The sequence below is a fragment of the Pinus tabuliformis genome, chromosome X (genome assembly GCF_031772625.1).
Source record: "Pinus tabuliformis cultivar Carrire ecotype Pingquan chromosome X, CPIR1, whole genome shotgun sequence".
Taxonomy (NCBI): domain Eukaryota; kingdom Viridiplantae; phylum Streptophyta; class Pinopsida; order Pinales; family Pinaceae; genus Pinus; species Pinus tabuliformis.
In genome coordinates, this window is record NC_142308.1 from 576,576,954 (window position 1) to 576,593,098 (window position 16,145).

General features: G+C 35.2%; 1 pseudogene; it reads left to right on the forward strand.

The window, feature by feature from the left end:
- The first annotated feature begins 340 nt into the window (after window positions 1-340).
- On the forward strand, window positions 341-827 carry LOC149141321 (xanthohumol 4-O-methyltransferase pseudogene; annotated as a pseudogene).
- The last annotated feature ends 15,318 nt before the right edge of the window (window positions 828-16,145 follow it).

The following is a 16,145-nucleotide window of genomic DNA, read 5'->3' on the forward strand; positions in this document are numbered from 1 at the left end:
GCCAGGGATCTTAGGGTTATGTTGGTAGTCAATCTTCAACCAAACTTGAAAAAAAATGTCATATTTAAAATCACAAGGTTGTGTGGCCTTGTTTAACGTTTCAAACATCAAATCATCATGCTAATTTCTCGTTTTTTTTTATGCTAATTTAATAATCCTATCGGCTTTTCGAAATTTGACTTCCATTCTCTGATTTTCCTCGAGAGGCTGGGCTTGCAGAGGAGACAATCGAGGCAATGCTGCAGCATTATCCTTCCATCAGAGGCATCAACTACGACCTCCCTCATGTCGTGGCCACTTCTCTTATACCTATAAATGTATGTAAATAGGTGTGGAGCACATGGGCAGAGACATGTTTGAAACCGTGCCCTCTCCGGACGCCATATTCATGAAGGTAAGTCTTGAACTTGCTGAGCTATCATGTAATTCAATTAGAATGAGTTGAGAGCACGTTTTGACTATACAATTTGTTTGTGCGATGTTATCAGTGGATCATGCATGACTGGGGCGATGAGGACTATATCAAGATACTAAAGAGCTGCAGAAAGGTGATCCCAGAGACGAGGAAGCTCATTATTGTTGACGTAGTGGTGCTGGACTCTAATCACAAAGGCGATGATAATAATAATGGTGGCCAGAAAGAGAAGCCGATTCTGGATCCTAATTTACTTCTAGTATTTGATCTGGTAATGGTGGCGCACTACTCTGGTGGGAAGGAAAGAACAAAGAAAGAATGGAAGAAGATTTTATTAGAAGGTGGATTTGGTCGTTATAAAATAATCACCATTCCTGATTTCCAGTCTGTGATTGAAGTGTTTCCTTCTTGATTATCTGCTCTTTATGGGCTCATTTTTAGTATTTACAATGTTAAAATGCAATCAAATTATTGTATTTACAAAATAAACGAAGATTTATCAAGATCTTATGGAGACATGAAACATCGGTAGCTAGTGATTTTCTTTAGTCTTACCTTGCACTCTTGAGAAGACAATGCGTCAATGGGTCACGGGACACTCCTCATCTCCTTCGAAGACATGGAGGATCCGTAGATAGTGCTGTCCTTTCGTCTTACCTTTCTCTGAGTAGATAATGTATTAACGGGTCAGGGGTTTTTGTTTTTTGTGGTTCTGTTATGGCTCATGAATGGATGTGTTTATGGATTGAAATTTAAGGAAAATATGGGTTTACTATAGCATATGAATGGGATGTATCTAAGCATTGAAATTTCAGAAGTTGGGTTTATTGTGCATATGAAATGGCATGTGTTCATGCTTTTGAAATTTTACTCAGAGAAAAGAAAAGATGGATTTGGTATTGCATATGAATGCAATGTATTCTTCGTATATGCTTGGCCATCTATAGAGGTTTCTTGATTTTGGGTAATTAACTTAACCTCTTGATTTTGGGTAATTAACTTACTCTAAAATGAAATAAGACATTCAATGTGTTCCTTGTAATATAGATATAAACAAAACATCTAAAGAAAAGTAATTGCACAATGATCCAGTCCAAAAAAACAAGGTTTTCCACAAACCAATTAACTCTTCTAGAAAAATTCAACAATTTCAATTTAATAATCCTATCGGCCTCTCTTTGTACCTTTTGGGACAATTGCTAGTTTATAATACTTTTAAGTAAAACTAACCATATATATATATATATATAGAGCAAACATTATTTTTTAATTTATATAATATTTTATTTTTCTTTTAAAATAGACATGTATGAAGTCCACATTGAGCACGAACAAAATTACACATCATCCGAGTGTAAAATAAACCTCTCAACTCAAAAATCTCCAAAAAAATCCAACAAAATAAAAACTATACAACCTAATAGATATCAAGGGTTGAACACATAACCCCAAGAAGGTCGTTGAAACTTTCTACCAAATCAGCCACGTGGCTATCCCCGTTATGATGTGGTATCAATCTCATTTAGTTTTTGATTCAATATGTGGAACTTTAATGACGTGGCTAGTCCACAGCGAATGCAACAAGCTTTGAAACTTATAAAGATCTATGAATGACATATTTGAGTCAATATTTTGACATGTCAATCGAAAGCCAAATTATATTCAACATATACATGGGTCCCTACACAACTGCCATCAAATTTGGCAGGACTCAACATGTGTTATCCATATTTTATCCACGTCAGCTTTGACCTGCGTTTCTCATTGAATCATGAGACTTGCACTATTTTCGTGAAGGTTTGCTATCAGACCTACGATAAATATCGGCCAAACTTCTTCCATCTATGCCATAATCATAATACCTATGAGCTTCACAAGAGTTAGTCGGATCTTTGCAGGGCATTAAACCTTCCTTCCCCTATATACCATACTTCTACCAAACTTGGACTAGTTGTTACCAATCTCCGTTAGAGACCTGCAATAAACAACGAACCCAACGACCAAAACTATCAACAAAACCTCTAACCAGTAGCCAGAACCATACTTCCTCGCAATAATATATTCAGAACAGTTACTAAACTTATTTTTCAAATATATTTCTTATGGAACTAAGGCATGGTATATATAGACCATTATGCAGTCCCAGAATCTATGTGGGTCTGACAACAAAAATAGGTTTAACACTAATGAGTGGTCCCAAGTTTATGGTGGGATGACTCATTTGCCTAGAAACCAACTCACTCGCACCGATATGATCGTTTGAAGTCTCTAGACATCCATGAAACCCTAAACTTTATAAACCATATGCCTTCTCCACATGACTGGGATCCAAGGGTCATTAGGTGTGCCTTTGCTGAAATTATTAATGACATCACATTTGCCATGTGGCATGCCCTAAATAGGCCACATGTCATCCAAATTCATCCCTATTGGATGTTGAAAATTACTTTTCCATATGTCATGTGGTGGCCCCTCGTGGTGCCATGTCAACATGTTGACGTTAGCGATTGACGTGTCATATTGACCGTGTAACTCTGGGACATGTCCTTCATTGATAGGTTCACATCATCGACAAATAAAATATTTCCATATGTCATCATTCGATTGGTCTGACATGCCTAGTTAAAGTTTGTGCAACTTCACCTTCATCTGACTATCAAATTGTTAGAGGCATCATTGATATGTTCAAAACATGTGTGGTCCTTAATTGCATTAACCAATGCGCAAGTCCATGTGCTCGTGGCCATTGATATACCTATCCAATGGTGGATCTACTCCCAACTTGCACAATGTTTAAAAATTTGTAATTTAGGTTTTGGCCCTATAGTTTGGTTTGTCAATTTTGCCCCAACTAATATTGATTTTCAACTGGCCATAATTTCTTACCTAGGAGGAGTTTTCCTGAGTAGAATATATTGTTTGAAAGGTACCAATGAGCACTACTCAACCATGTTATTTGTAGTACATTTTGAGCATATTAACTTCACCAAAAATCCAAATAATTTCAAGCACCCATATCCTCATATATTGAGACCTTGTGAGAGGTCAAGTTGTCATATTGCTTCACAAGGAATCATGTTGCTTCTTTGATCATCAAGGATATTCCTACTTCTGTTGGGGTCATACATGTCATTTGACATTAATGACATCTTGTTGTCATCAATGACAAAACTATGTGCAACAATCTCCCTTGTTGTCATTGATGATCACTAGATGTCAAAGCAAATCAAGAGCTCCAAGTGAAGTGTTGCAATGTTTCCATATTGCAATGCTTGTAATCTGCAATCTCTCCAAGTAACATCAATTTCTACAATCTCTCCACCATTCACATCAATGAAAAATGACTATAGATATATGTAGAAAGATATCATGTTGATGATCGTGTATGAGTACTTGTTCTTGGATGATCTTGTGGACCTATCATGAACCATGCTTCTTTCTTACTAACATATAGTCTCCCCCATGAGACCATGCTTCTGATGCTTGCTTGTGACTCTTCCTATTCTCCCCTAAAACCATGCTACCTGCATGTTTTCCCTTGTTACTATGATATACCTGTACTCCCCCTGAGATCATGTGCTATAGGTACCTATCATATGCCTGCTTTAGTTGTTGTTGATTATTATGTAGACCTAAAGTCTCTTGTGGATGTGATGAAGTCACCCCTTGTCTAACTACAAGAATACTTCCTTCCTTCTTTCTCTCCTCAAATCCACCTTCTTAATGAGTGTCAGTATATGTATCAATACCTACATCATAATCTTCCTCAGTCATTATTCTTGCTTGATTGATGATGTATTCTCTCCTTTGAACATGGTCATGCCTACAATTATATTCTCAATCAATCATTTAACTTTGTTCACTATGATGCAACATTTTGCTTCATTGGAAACAACTTGCTTTTCTCCTCCATATCGTCTTCCTTTAACATCACACATGCTTGTTATTGTTGCAATCAAAGTGTGCATGTCATATCAATCTTCAAACATAAAACTCCTCTATTAGGAATAACTTTAAATGGAACAATCGTAGGTTATACCTTAGGGCATATAACATAATTAGCAAATCATGTTGGGGCCTTGATCACTCAAGGCATGTTCAACTTCTGGATCACATTGTTTTCTCCTCCAAATCTTGAAGTGACTTTTTCTTTTCCTAGTATGTCCCTCTCCTTTCTTGGTTTGCTTAGGGAACCTCATGCTCCATTCTCATTCAATGTGACCAAGATTGTGGCATCTAAATCATCTTTCATAATACTTGAATGGAGGAGAAATTGATGCATACTTTCTATCCTTGAATCCATATGTATCCAATTTCTCTACAAACTTGCTTCTGGAAGACGGATAACCATTTCTCTCATAAGCTTTGCAATCCATCGCATTATGTCCAAAATTAGTACATAAAGAGCAATAAGCATAAAATGTACTTTGATACATGGATTGAAAGATTCACTTTATGATCTTCTGAAGTCATTCTGCCTTGGAGGAGGATTTTGATGAGGTTAATTCTTCATTACCTTGCTTTCTTCTTCCTGATGGGGCATCCTAATGCAACAATCTAGAGTAGCAACTCTTCTAGTTTGACCTTCATTTTTGTCTTCAAAATTTTCTTCAATTTCTTTTCTTGAGTCTTCTTTGTAGGAAGTCTTCCTTGTATAGTTGAGACTTGTTTTTTCACTTGGATATCTTTGACCACTAAGAATGCCATCCAATACCTGCGAACTCCTCAATCTTTTGTTGAGTTTGTCAACTTTAGCCCTTAATGAAACAAACTCTTTAAATTGAGACCAAGGAAATGATTTTTTCTTTAAGAAGACTAATCAAATTTTCTTGTTTGTCCCTTGCTTCCTTTTCATTTGGTAGAACGCAATGTGAAACAATCTTGTCTTTTTTTATGTCTTCATCATAGCTTCTCTTGGTCCTTGATTCATCAAGTATGTATGTATTATTGTTGGTCCTAATAGCTTTGGCTACTAATTTAGTTGTATTTAACTTTCAAAATTCACACCGTTTGGAGTTGAATATGACATCAAAACCTTGATCAAATCTTTGAATAACTCAAGAGATTATGATTTAGTCTGTATATGTACAAGGAATCTTGTGCTTTAGTTCTTCTATCTCCAATCATAACTGTGCCTTTTCCAATGATCTAGAAAATGCATTTTTTCCAAAATTTACTTTACCTTTATCTATCTCCTTGATGTCGATGAACTTACTTGGACAGGCTGTCACATGTCTTGAACAACCACTATCGACATACCACTTATCCTTTTGCTTCTAAGCATATAATATAAGACCACATCTTTCTTCATTCTCTATCTTAGATGGCCATTTTTCTTTACAATGTTGATGTGGAAGACGAATTAAAGTAATTTCCTTATGACCAAATGAATGACATAGAAAGAAATAACCATAAAACAATTTATGGTAGGAAGTTTTCCTCTTGTTGATTGCTTTGGGCTGAGATTCTTCCTAAATTCCCTTGGTTGATTGCTTTGTTATATTTGCCTCTTTCTTGAGATTGTCAATTATCTCAATTTCCTCCTCAAATTTCCTTTTTATTTCTCCGAGTTACTTCTTGACTTCATCAAACTGCTTTATTTGAATATCATTCTTTCTATTGACCTACTCCATCTCAAATTCCAAGAGCATAAATGATGATGCATCCAAGTCCTTATTGCTTTGATCCATCTTTTAGTGATTAGTTGTTCCTGAAGATGACTCGCTCTGATACCACTTGTTGGCCCAAAGGTCAAACTGCGAGGGGGAAGGGTGAATCAGTGTCAGGTAGATTTCACAACTTCACAATAATTCTCATTCATACATCCCTATTGAAATGTACCATAAAAATTATGTTTACAGTTATACCAATGCGTCATCATATCAACAACATTACTAGAAGCAATCAATGACATAAGAAAACATCACATCACAAGGAAACACAATTTTTTAGGTCAAAACCCAATTGGGAGAAAACTACCAACTCTTCTTCTGCTCAGTCTTCAATTTATTTGCATCAATTTGCAAGCCCCAACCTATGGGATTAAACTACCCCCAAAGCATGCAAGTTTCCATTTTTGGCATGCTATAATCTGATTGAGGCACCAACCTCGAAGATGCAAGCAACTGCGCACTCTAGGCTACAACTTGATTGAGGCTCCAACCTCAGAAATGAGTAGCCTCCAACTTGCTCTAGGATTTAACCTCAGCAATGAGAAATCTCCAACCTTCTCCCTTGTGGACCTATATTTCATCTTATTTTCAAACTAGATCCACCATCATAATATATCATTGAATCTACATACAAATAAATTATCACAAACTGCAATCACAACCTGCCCACTCTATCATTTCTATAAAAAACAGTCATTGTAGGAGTCAACCTCTTTTCCACCCAACCATTGCATTTCCCTGTACCAAAATTTCATGTCAATCATTCCTTCTTGTTATTATATTGTTTCCTATATTATGCTTCAACCATAATTGTATGGTCATTCCAACCCTTCCTCGAAACTTGTTATCTTAATGTATTCAAAGCACTTGAAAAATGCTCATAGAACCTCCAAACATAGTCAAGAGATTTTGGTCATCAAATAAGAATAAAACAACATCAAACCCCTCTAGTTGCATCCATTTTTGAGCCCTAATCACCCAAATTCTTCCCTGATCACACAACTTGTTGAATCCACATCAGATTAAACAAGCTCTGAAACTTATAAAGATCTTTGAATGACATATCCAATTCAATCTTCTGACGTTTCCATCGAAATCAAAATTACATTCAACATATACATAGGTTCCTACCCAATTGTCATCAAATTTGGTGGGACTCAACATGTGTTGTCCATATTTTATCCATGTTGGCTTTGACCTACACTTATCATCAAATCACGAGAATTCTGTTATTTTCACCAAGGTTTGTTATCATCTTTGCGATAAATATTCACCAAACTTCTTCCATATATGCAATAATCATAATAACTCTAAGTTTCTATACAATTAGTTGAATCTTTATAGGGCATTAAACCTCCCTTCCATTATATTATGGATTTCCACCAAACTTGGACTAGTTGTAACAAATCTCCTCTCGAGACCACGACATATTAATGAGGCACCAACTAATAGTCATGACTTCATGGTTTCGGTCAGATCTAAAAACTATTGGCTTTCAATGATACTTTCATAATTAACACAATAAGCCATGAAATACTGAGCCAAATAACCAAAGCTATGAACGAAACCTGTAACTAGCATCCAAAACCATACTTCCTATCAATGATATATTCAAAACAGTCACCAAACTTATTTTTCGAGTATGCTTATTATGGAAATCGGGCGTGGTATATATAGACCATTATGTGATCCCAAAGTCTATGCAAAATGACAAAAAATATAGTTTTAACGTTGACAAGTGGTCCCAAGGTTATGGCGAGCTGACTCTCGAAATCATACTCACCCATGCACATATGACCATTCAAAGTCTCTAGACATCCATGAAACCGAGAGCTTTATAAACCATATTCCCTCGCCACATGACCGAGATCCAAGGGTCATCAGGTGTCCCTTTACTCACATCATCAATTAAATCACATATACCACACATCATACCCTGAATGGGCTACGTCTCATCCAAATTTTCCCCCATTAGACAATTGAAAAAGCCATTTACCTACCACGTGGCAACCCTTGATGGTGCCATGTCACAATGTTGACTTCAACAAATGATGATGTGCCATGTTGACTGTGAAACTATATCACACGTCCTTCATTGATAGGTCCATGTCATAGATAAATAAAACACTACCACATGTCATCATCTGATTGTCTGACATGCATAGTTAAACTTTGTGCAACTTCACCTTCATCTGACCATCAAACTATTGGAGGCATCGTTGATTTGCTTGAAAAATGTGCAGTATTTAACTACATTAACCAATACAAAACTTTGCACAATCATGGCCATTAATATTCCTTTCCAACGGTTGATCCACTCCTAACTTGCACGATGTTTAACAAATTAATATTTTGGGTTTGGCCCTATAGTTTGTTTTTTCAAATTTTCCCCAACTAGTATTGATTTTCAACTGGCCATAACTTCTCATATCGGAGGAGTTTTCCTGAGAAAAATATATCATTGAAAGGTATCAATGAGCACTACGTAATAATGTTATTTATAGGGCCTTTTGAGTATATCAATTTCACCAAAAACCCAAATAACCTTAGGCACTCATATCCTCATATAATGATACCTTGTGAGAGGTCAAGTTGTCATACTGCGTCACAAGGAATCTTGTTGCTTCTTTGATCATCAAGGATGGTCATGTTACTATTGTCCATACATTTCCTTTGACATAAATTACATCTTGTTATCATCAATGACAACACTATGTGCAACAGTTTGAATTGTGGCTTCATCAATACTCGATTTTTCACTAGTTGTTTATCTTCTTCTATTGCCATAGGTTGGAATCTTGTCTCTAACTAGGCTTTATACTCATGAATTTTATGATATGCCTTTCTCAGTATAGGAACCTTGTATTTATAGTGATCAACATGAACCTCATCCATATGGATAGTAGAATCTTCAATTTAAAACTCTACAACCCATTAACCATAATATCATGTGACATAATAAGTTAAGCATGTTGCCTAAACAAATGTGTACAAGTAAGTTTCCATGGTTGATTTTTTGCCATACAACTTGATGGGACCTTGCAATGAGTACTTTTTTGGGCCCATATATAGTGTCATTTTTTCCTTAACATATACATTTTTTCCCTTGTTTAATGCGCATTTTAACATTTTACATGTTAAATTATGAATTCGAGTAGGCTACTCAATTAGTATGGTCATCCTTATGATTTTGTTGTTTTTGGTACATGTAGTGCAATGAATAGGACATGGTATTATGAAGGACCTTTCACCAACATCATCACAAGGAATTAGGGATATTTATCTCAAGATAATTAACACTCAAACTAAATCTACCTGAGTTTACCAAGGGACACCTCACTAGCTAAATATTGGATTTGTCCAACGCAATTAACTTTAAAAGACAAATACCACTAATCTTGGGATTTTGGAGTGAATAAACCACACCTATCAAGGCAGATTGTTCCTTGTTACATGTATAAATATGGGACTCAAGCCTCAAATCTAGTTAGTTCATTTTGATGTATATTTGATTTCAGCCTGAAGAAATTGCCAGACCTCTTAGATCATGTACTCAATTTTGTCATTATAATGGATTTTTTTTTAGTTGGCTAGTGGTGATTCCCTTTAATTTCTTGAGTACCTTAGGAAGGACCCACCGAAATGACTCCAATAAATATTCTATACTTTATTTTCTTAGCTCTCTTTGTTGTTTTTTCATATGCTTATAAATTGTTGTTTAAAAATTTCTAGACTTGCAATCATTTACTTTGCTATAGAGAGATAAATTTAATGCTACTATTGAAAATGGTTGTTATTTATGTCAAAGGTTTTCCAAATGAAAGATAAATTTACATAGTCAAATAACATATTTTGAGACCTTTCCAACGATATATGGCATGCCTTATAACTCCTAATAGTTGAGGGAAATTGATTTTTTGAATATTCACTATACATTCTGCCAATGGCACAAGTTAACCTATCCATTAGACAAGTTAATCCTACCCTAGACCCAAAATTCAATATAAACATACATGTAAACGATCATTTCTAGCCACCAAATCAAGCAATTTTGGATATATTCTAGGATTCTTTAGCGAAGGAAGATGGTAACTGAACAAGGGTTCACACCTTGTGAACCTAGAAAGGTAAGTTGAGCTCTATTGGAGGGAAGTCAAGTACTGTTGAAGACAACTCGAGTTTTATTGAAGGGAAAGCCAAGTTCTGTTGGAGGAAAATCTAAGTTTTGTTGAGGAGGCAGAGTTCAACTAAGGAGGTTGAGTCTTATTGAAATCCAAGGCTGAGTTATGTTGAATTCCAAGCTGTTAAGGAAGCTTTGCAGGAGGTGATTTCTATATATTCTATTGTATTTTTATGTGTTTTTATCCTTTTCAAAGGCCAAGATTGGTCTATCTAGGCCACAGGGCTATAGGATAGCTTAAATAGAAGTAACAAGGGTTCACACCTTGTGACACGAGAAAGGTAAGCCGAGTTCTATTGGAGGGCAAGCCAAATTTTGTTGAAGGCAAAGTGAGTTTTGTTGAAGGGAAAGCCAAGGTCTGTTGGAGGAAAAACTAAGTTCTGTTAAGGAGGGTGAGTTTAGCTAAGGAGGATGAATCTTGTTGAAATCCAAGGCTGATTTATATTGAATTCCAAGTTGTTAAGGAAGCTCTGCACGAGGAGATTTATGTGTTTTCTCTTGTATTTGTTTTATGTTTTTATCTTTTTTCAAGATCAGGCTTGGTCTATCTAGGCCACATGACTACAAGATATCTTAAATAGAAGTAACAACAAAATTATAAGGATAGTAAAGGCCAATTAAGTGTTGGTACAATAAGTACAACGTTGGACACAAAATTCCATGTGAAAATATCTATTTTTGACTAGAGTAGAAGCCTAAATATAGGCAATTGAACAATTAACAACAAAGTGCTAGATTGAATTGAATTGCAGAAGATGAGTGATGTCATCTATAAAACAGGATGGAGCCTAGTCAATTATAAGTTGGTGCTTACTAAGGCTTGGTGTACTCATCTTCATGACAGGTTGGAGCCTACAATTTTTGTAAGTTGGTGCTCACAAAGCATTGGTGTCCTCACAAGCAGTTGCAACAAATTAAGGAATATTTGAAAAGCATTCAAGTGTTTCTTCTTCAAGTTTGGATATTCACTTTAATTTATGTTTTTCAGACCAGGAAGGTAACTCCCAATTGTGTTTTGTATTAACGTGAGCATAATTATATACATGAAGAGGGGTTACCTTTGGATTCAGATACCAATGTCTCTTCCCATTCTAACTATTTGAATTTCTCTATTTAAATATTTTTACATTTTTGGCCAATCCCTGAGGATTAAGTGTCTAACATTGCCCCCCTTAATTTGAAGGGATGTTTGTGAGTTTGAGCATCATTTTGAATATTTCAAACTTTTCTCTTCCAAGTTCTTTGGTGAAGATGTCTGCAATTTACTCATTTGTCAAACAATGTTGTAGGTGAATAGTCTTGGCCTCTACATAATGTCACATCAAACGATACTTTGTGTTAGTATGTTTTTTTTATCATGGAATTTTGGATTCTTGGCCAATTTAATTGTAGAAGTATTGTAAATTAGAAGAGGAGTATATTTCACTTGTTTCTCCTGCAAATGTTCAAGAATTTTCCTAAGCCATACAATCTCCTTGGTTGCTTCTACAATTGCCACATATTTTTCCTCTATTATGGAATCTACTAGAACTGACTATCTGCATGACCTCCAGAAGACAACTCTTGATCCAAGAATCATAACATATCTTGAGTAGACAATCCATTTTCATTATCTCATAACATAGCTTGAAGTATACAATCCAATTTCCTTATCTCCTTATCTCCATCAAGATGAAGTCATCCACCCATAAATATTTGAGTCCAAAGACTTGAGTTCCTTTTAAGTACTTTAGAACTCTTTTTGCAGTAGAGCAATGTCCTTCAAAAGGATTTTGCATAAACCTAGAAAGGATTCCAACAACAAATGAAATATTTTCTCTGGTAGTGGTGAGGTAGATAAGACTTCCCACAAGTTGTCTATACTTAGTTGCATCCTCAAATTCATTTTCTTCTTTAGATGTGAGCTTCAGATTTTGTTCCATTGGAGTGGAAAAAGGATTGCATTCAACCATGCCATTTTTTTCAACAAGTCTCTAATGTACTTATTTTGAGAGAGGAATATATAACTTGGATGTTGGGTCACCTCAATGCCCAAATAGTAATGAAGGTGTCCCAAATTCTTCATCTCAATCCTTTCTTCAATTATTTATATATGGATGAAATATAGTTTTCATTGTTCCCTATTATCAACAGATCATCTACGTATACCACAAGATAGACTATCATTTTTCCAACTTTCTTGACAGATAAAGTTGCATCGTTAAGATTAAAGTGTTTGAAATTTAATTCAGAAGATGCTTAGTCAATTTTCATATACGAGGCTTGCAGTGATTGTTTAAGCCCTTACAAGGATTCGATGAGTTTGCATACTTTATGTTCTTGTCCCTTCACAAGAAAACCTTATGTTTGAGACATAAAAACATTTTCCTTCAAATGTCCATTCAGGAAAGCAGTGTTTACATCCATTTAATGGATTTTCCATCCATTCTAACTTGCCAAGGCCAAGATAGTTTGAATGGTGGAATATTTTTTTAGGGGGGGAAGGTCTCTTCATAATCAACACCTTCTTTCTATGCAAATCCTTTTTCCATGAGCATTACTTTGTGCTTGTCAAGTGAGCCATCTGATTTGTATTTGTTCTTGATGACCCACTTGCATCCAATTGGTTTGGATCCAAATGGAGGGACCACCATGTTCCATGTTCCATTATTTATAAAACCGTCATACTCCTTCTACATTGATTCTTTCCATTAATCAAGAGAAGTAGCTTCTTTAAAGGAAGTTGATTCAAAATTAGTAGAAAAATTTAATTCACCATCATAAGAAATCTACATCACCTCCATTTTGTCTAGTGGAACTTCTAGTTATTTTCTTTCCAACCTCATCATGATGAACACTTTTAAGTGTTTTAGAGCTATTTTGGAGGACCATTTTGAGATGTTCCAAGTTGCTTTTTTTATTGATATGGAGTTGCATAAATATTTATCCTCTCAATCACATCACTCAAAGGGTATTCTTGATAAAAAGAAGTGGCTAGAACTTCATGAGGGGGTGATAGTTCTTTAAAAGGAGATTCCATAAATTGATCCAAAATATGGATCCTCCCTTCAAGATGTGGAATCTCATTATCAAATTCATGATAATTTTTTGCATGATTGAATCTATCCAAACAATCAAGTTGTCGCTCAAAAATGTTGTCAGTCTTGGAAGATTCAATAAAAATCTCATCTCTAAACCATATAGGCTTCTTATTTACCTCATCATACAAACAATATGATTTGGTGGTATCTAGATACCCCAAGAAGATGCACTTGACTCCTTGCATCAAGATTTCTTCATTTTTCCTTAGGAATCAAGGCATAGCAGGTGTGACCAAAGATCCTGCGATGCCTTACTGAAGGAATGTGACCATACCACATTTCATAAGGAGTCTTGTTCTTGAGAGCATGATATGGGCATATTTTTTTGATATATACAACACAAATAATTGCATTATCCCAAAACATCAACTTTACATTTTTTGAAAACATCATTGAGTGAACCATATTTAAGATAGTCTTGGTCATTGTTTCAACTACACCATTTTGTTCAGGATTATATGGCACAATTGTTCGATGTTGAATCCCATGTTGGCGAAGATAGTTTTCAAATTCATTAGAAATATATTCTTTTCTATTATTAGTATGAAGAGAGACAATTTGTGATTGTACATCATTTTCAATCCACGCGTGAAATTTTCTTGAAAGTTTCAAAAGATTTTGATTTACTTTTCGATTGGTATACCCAACACATTCTAGTGTAATCATCAATAAAATTCATCATATATTTATTGCCATTTGAATAAGGAACAAGCATAGGACCACACAAATCAGAATGAATTAGTGCAATATTTCTACATGCGCTAGAAGTGGAATCATGAAATGTTTGTTTTCTATGTTTTCTTAGGATACAAGTATCACATTGCTTTAGTTTCCTTGGAATAGTTGGCAAACCAAAAACACCATTTCTTTTCAAAAAATGAAGGTTTTCTTAATTAAGATGTCCAAACATTGCATGCCAAAGAAGACTAGATGGAAATGTACCTTCAATATACTGAGAACTGTGCGCATAGGTTTTTGCATGAGCAAATGTTCCTTGCAACTTCAACAATCTTTCATCCTATATTCTAGTCATGACAACTATGTTGTTTTATTCTTTCCTTATCTCTACTTTTCCATCAAACATATGGATGGAGTGGCTTTCTAGTGAATGTGAATAAGGGAAAACAAGTTTTTCCGCAGTGCTGAAAGGTAGAGTATAACATGTATAGTAAAGTTAGGAAGTAAAAGCAATTTAAATTTGATGGTGCCAAGTCTAGATGGCTTGAGGCTTGACTTGTTTGCAAAGTAAATTGTTCCATATACATTGTCATTGAGGTCTTCAAAGAATTATTTCAGGAAGGTCATATGGCAGGTTGCACTCGTATCAAGTAACCATGCATCTTTCCAAGAAACATACGAAGCATGAAACAGATCTTCAGTGACTCCAATAATGAAATGGGAAACAATATAATGATCAAATTCAAGTGTTTTACTTTTTGTTGGATCTAGTGTTTTACCTTTGTCTTCTTTGTGTTCTTGCTTGATTTTTTCCCAAGGGATATTGGATGTGGATGAATCATGCCCATCTCTACTACAATGAATACAGTGAGGGTCATATTTTCCTCCTTGATGATGTTTACCCCCTTCCTCTGTTGTTCTTCCTTCCACATCCTCTTCTACCACCTCTTCTTTTAGAAGAATCTTGTGTCTGAGTTTTCTCTTTTTGTACAAGGTAGACTACTTCTTCAGGGGATTGATAACTTGTCTTCCTCTTCCAAAAATCCTTCTCCCATCCTGCAATTGTATCCACAAGAGTGTCAAAAGTAACATCCTTGATTTGGGCACTAGGTTGTAAGGATTCAAGATAGTGAGAGTATATAGGATAGAGGGCCTTGATAAAGGTTGTGAGAGGGATGTCCATTTTAACTCCAGTGGATTTACATCATGAATGATGGCTCTAATATCTAAGGCTAGGTCCAAGGGGTCCTTGTCCTTCAACTCCAGGTTGAAGAGTTTAATCATCAACTGAATTACTTCCAATTTTGAGTGTGAATCATATAAGTATTTCAATTTCTTCAACACATTATAAGCATTTAAAATCAGAATAAAATGATGACTCGCTTCTTCACTTACAAAGGAAACAATCATGGCATAAACCTTGTTGTCTTTATTCTTCAAGATAACTACCTATTTATCTGATGTGGATTTTGTAGTTGCATTATCACCTTCTCCTTCACGGATGCCTTTCCATAATTCATTAAAGATGAGGGTGTGTCTGATCTTTCTAGACCATTCTTTGTAGTTCTCTTTTCCAGTGAGTATTACTCTAACTATGGAGATGAGAGAATGCATCTTAAACAAATTCCTACGTTGAGGTAAGAGTAATATCTGCAACAATAATAAGGCTTAACACAAGCCTAAATGTAGCAACAGGACATATCGACTATTGGATAGGCCCTTAATATGGACGAAAGGATATAGAAGATGATAATATTTAGCCCTTTATTTATTTTATGTGCCGAAATCTTTTCTTGCCAATAGAATGACCCTTTTTTTTCAAGAATAGGGGTTTGAATATTATATGTATTCCAGAATATACATTTGTAATATTGAATTCTTGACAACCAAATCATTGAAAAAAAACAATCCTATCAAAAAATTATGGTTGCGTAAAATTATGCATTAGATTATGCAGGAAACGTTGAAAAATGCACGAGTACAACAAATATCTCTTAGAATTTTAACTCTTTGCAATAAAAAACACCATCTAGAGAAATTAGAAAGCATGTTTTTTCTTCTATTAAGCGTGGTATTTTGATCACTTTGCAATTGCATTCACCTCAACCTTAATGAAGGGA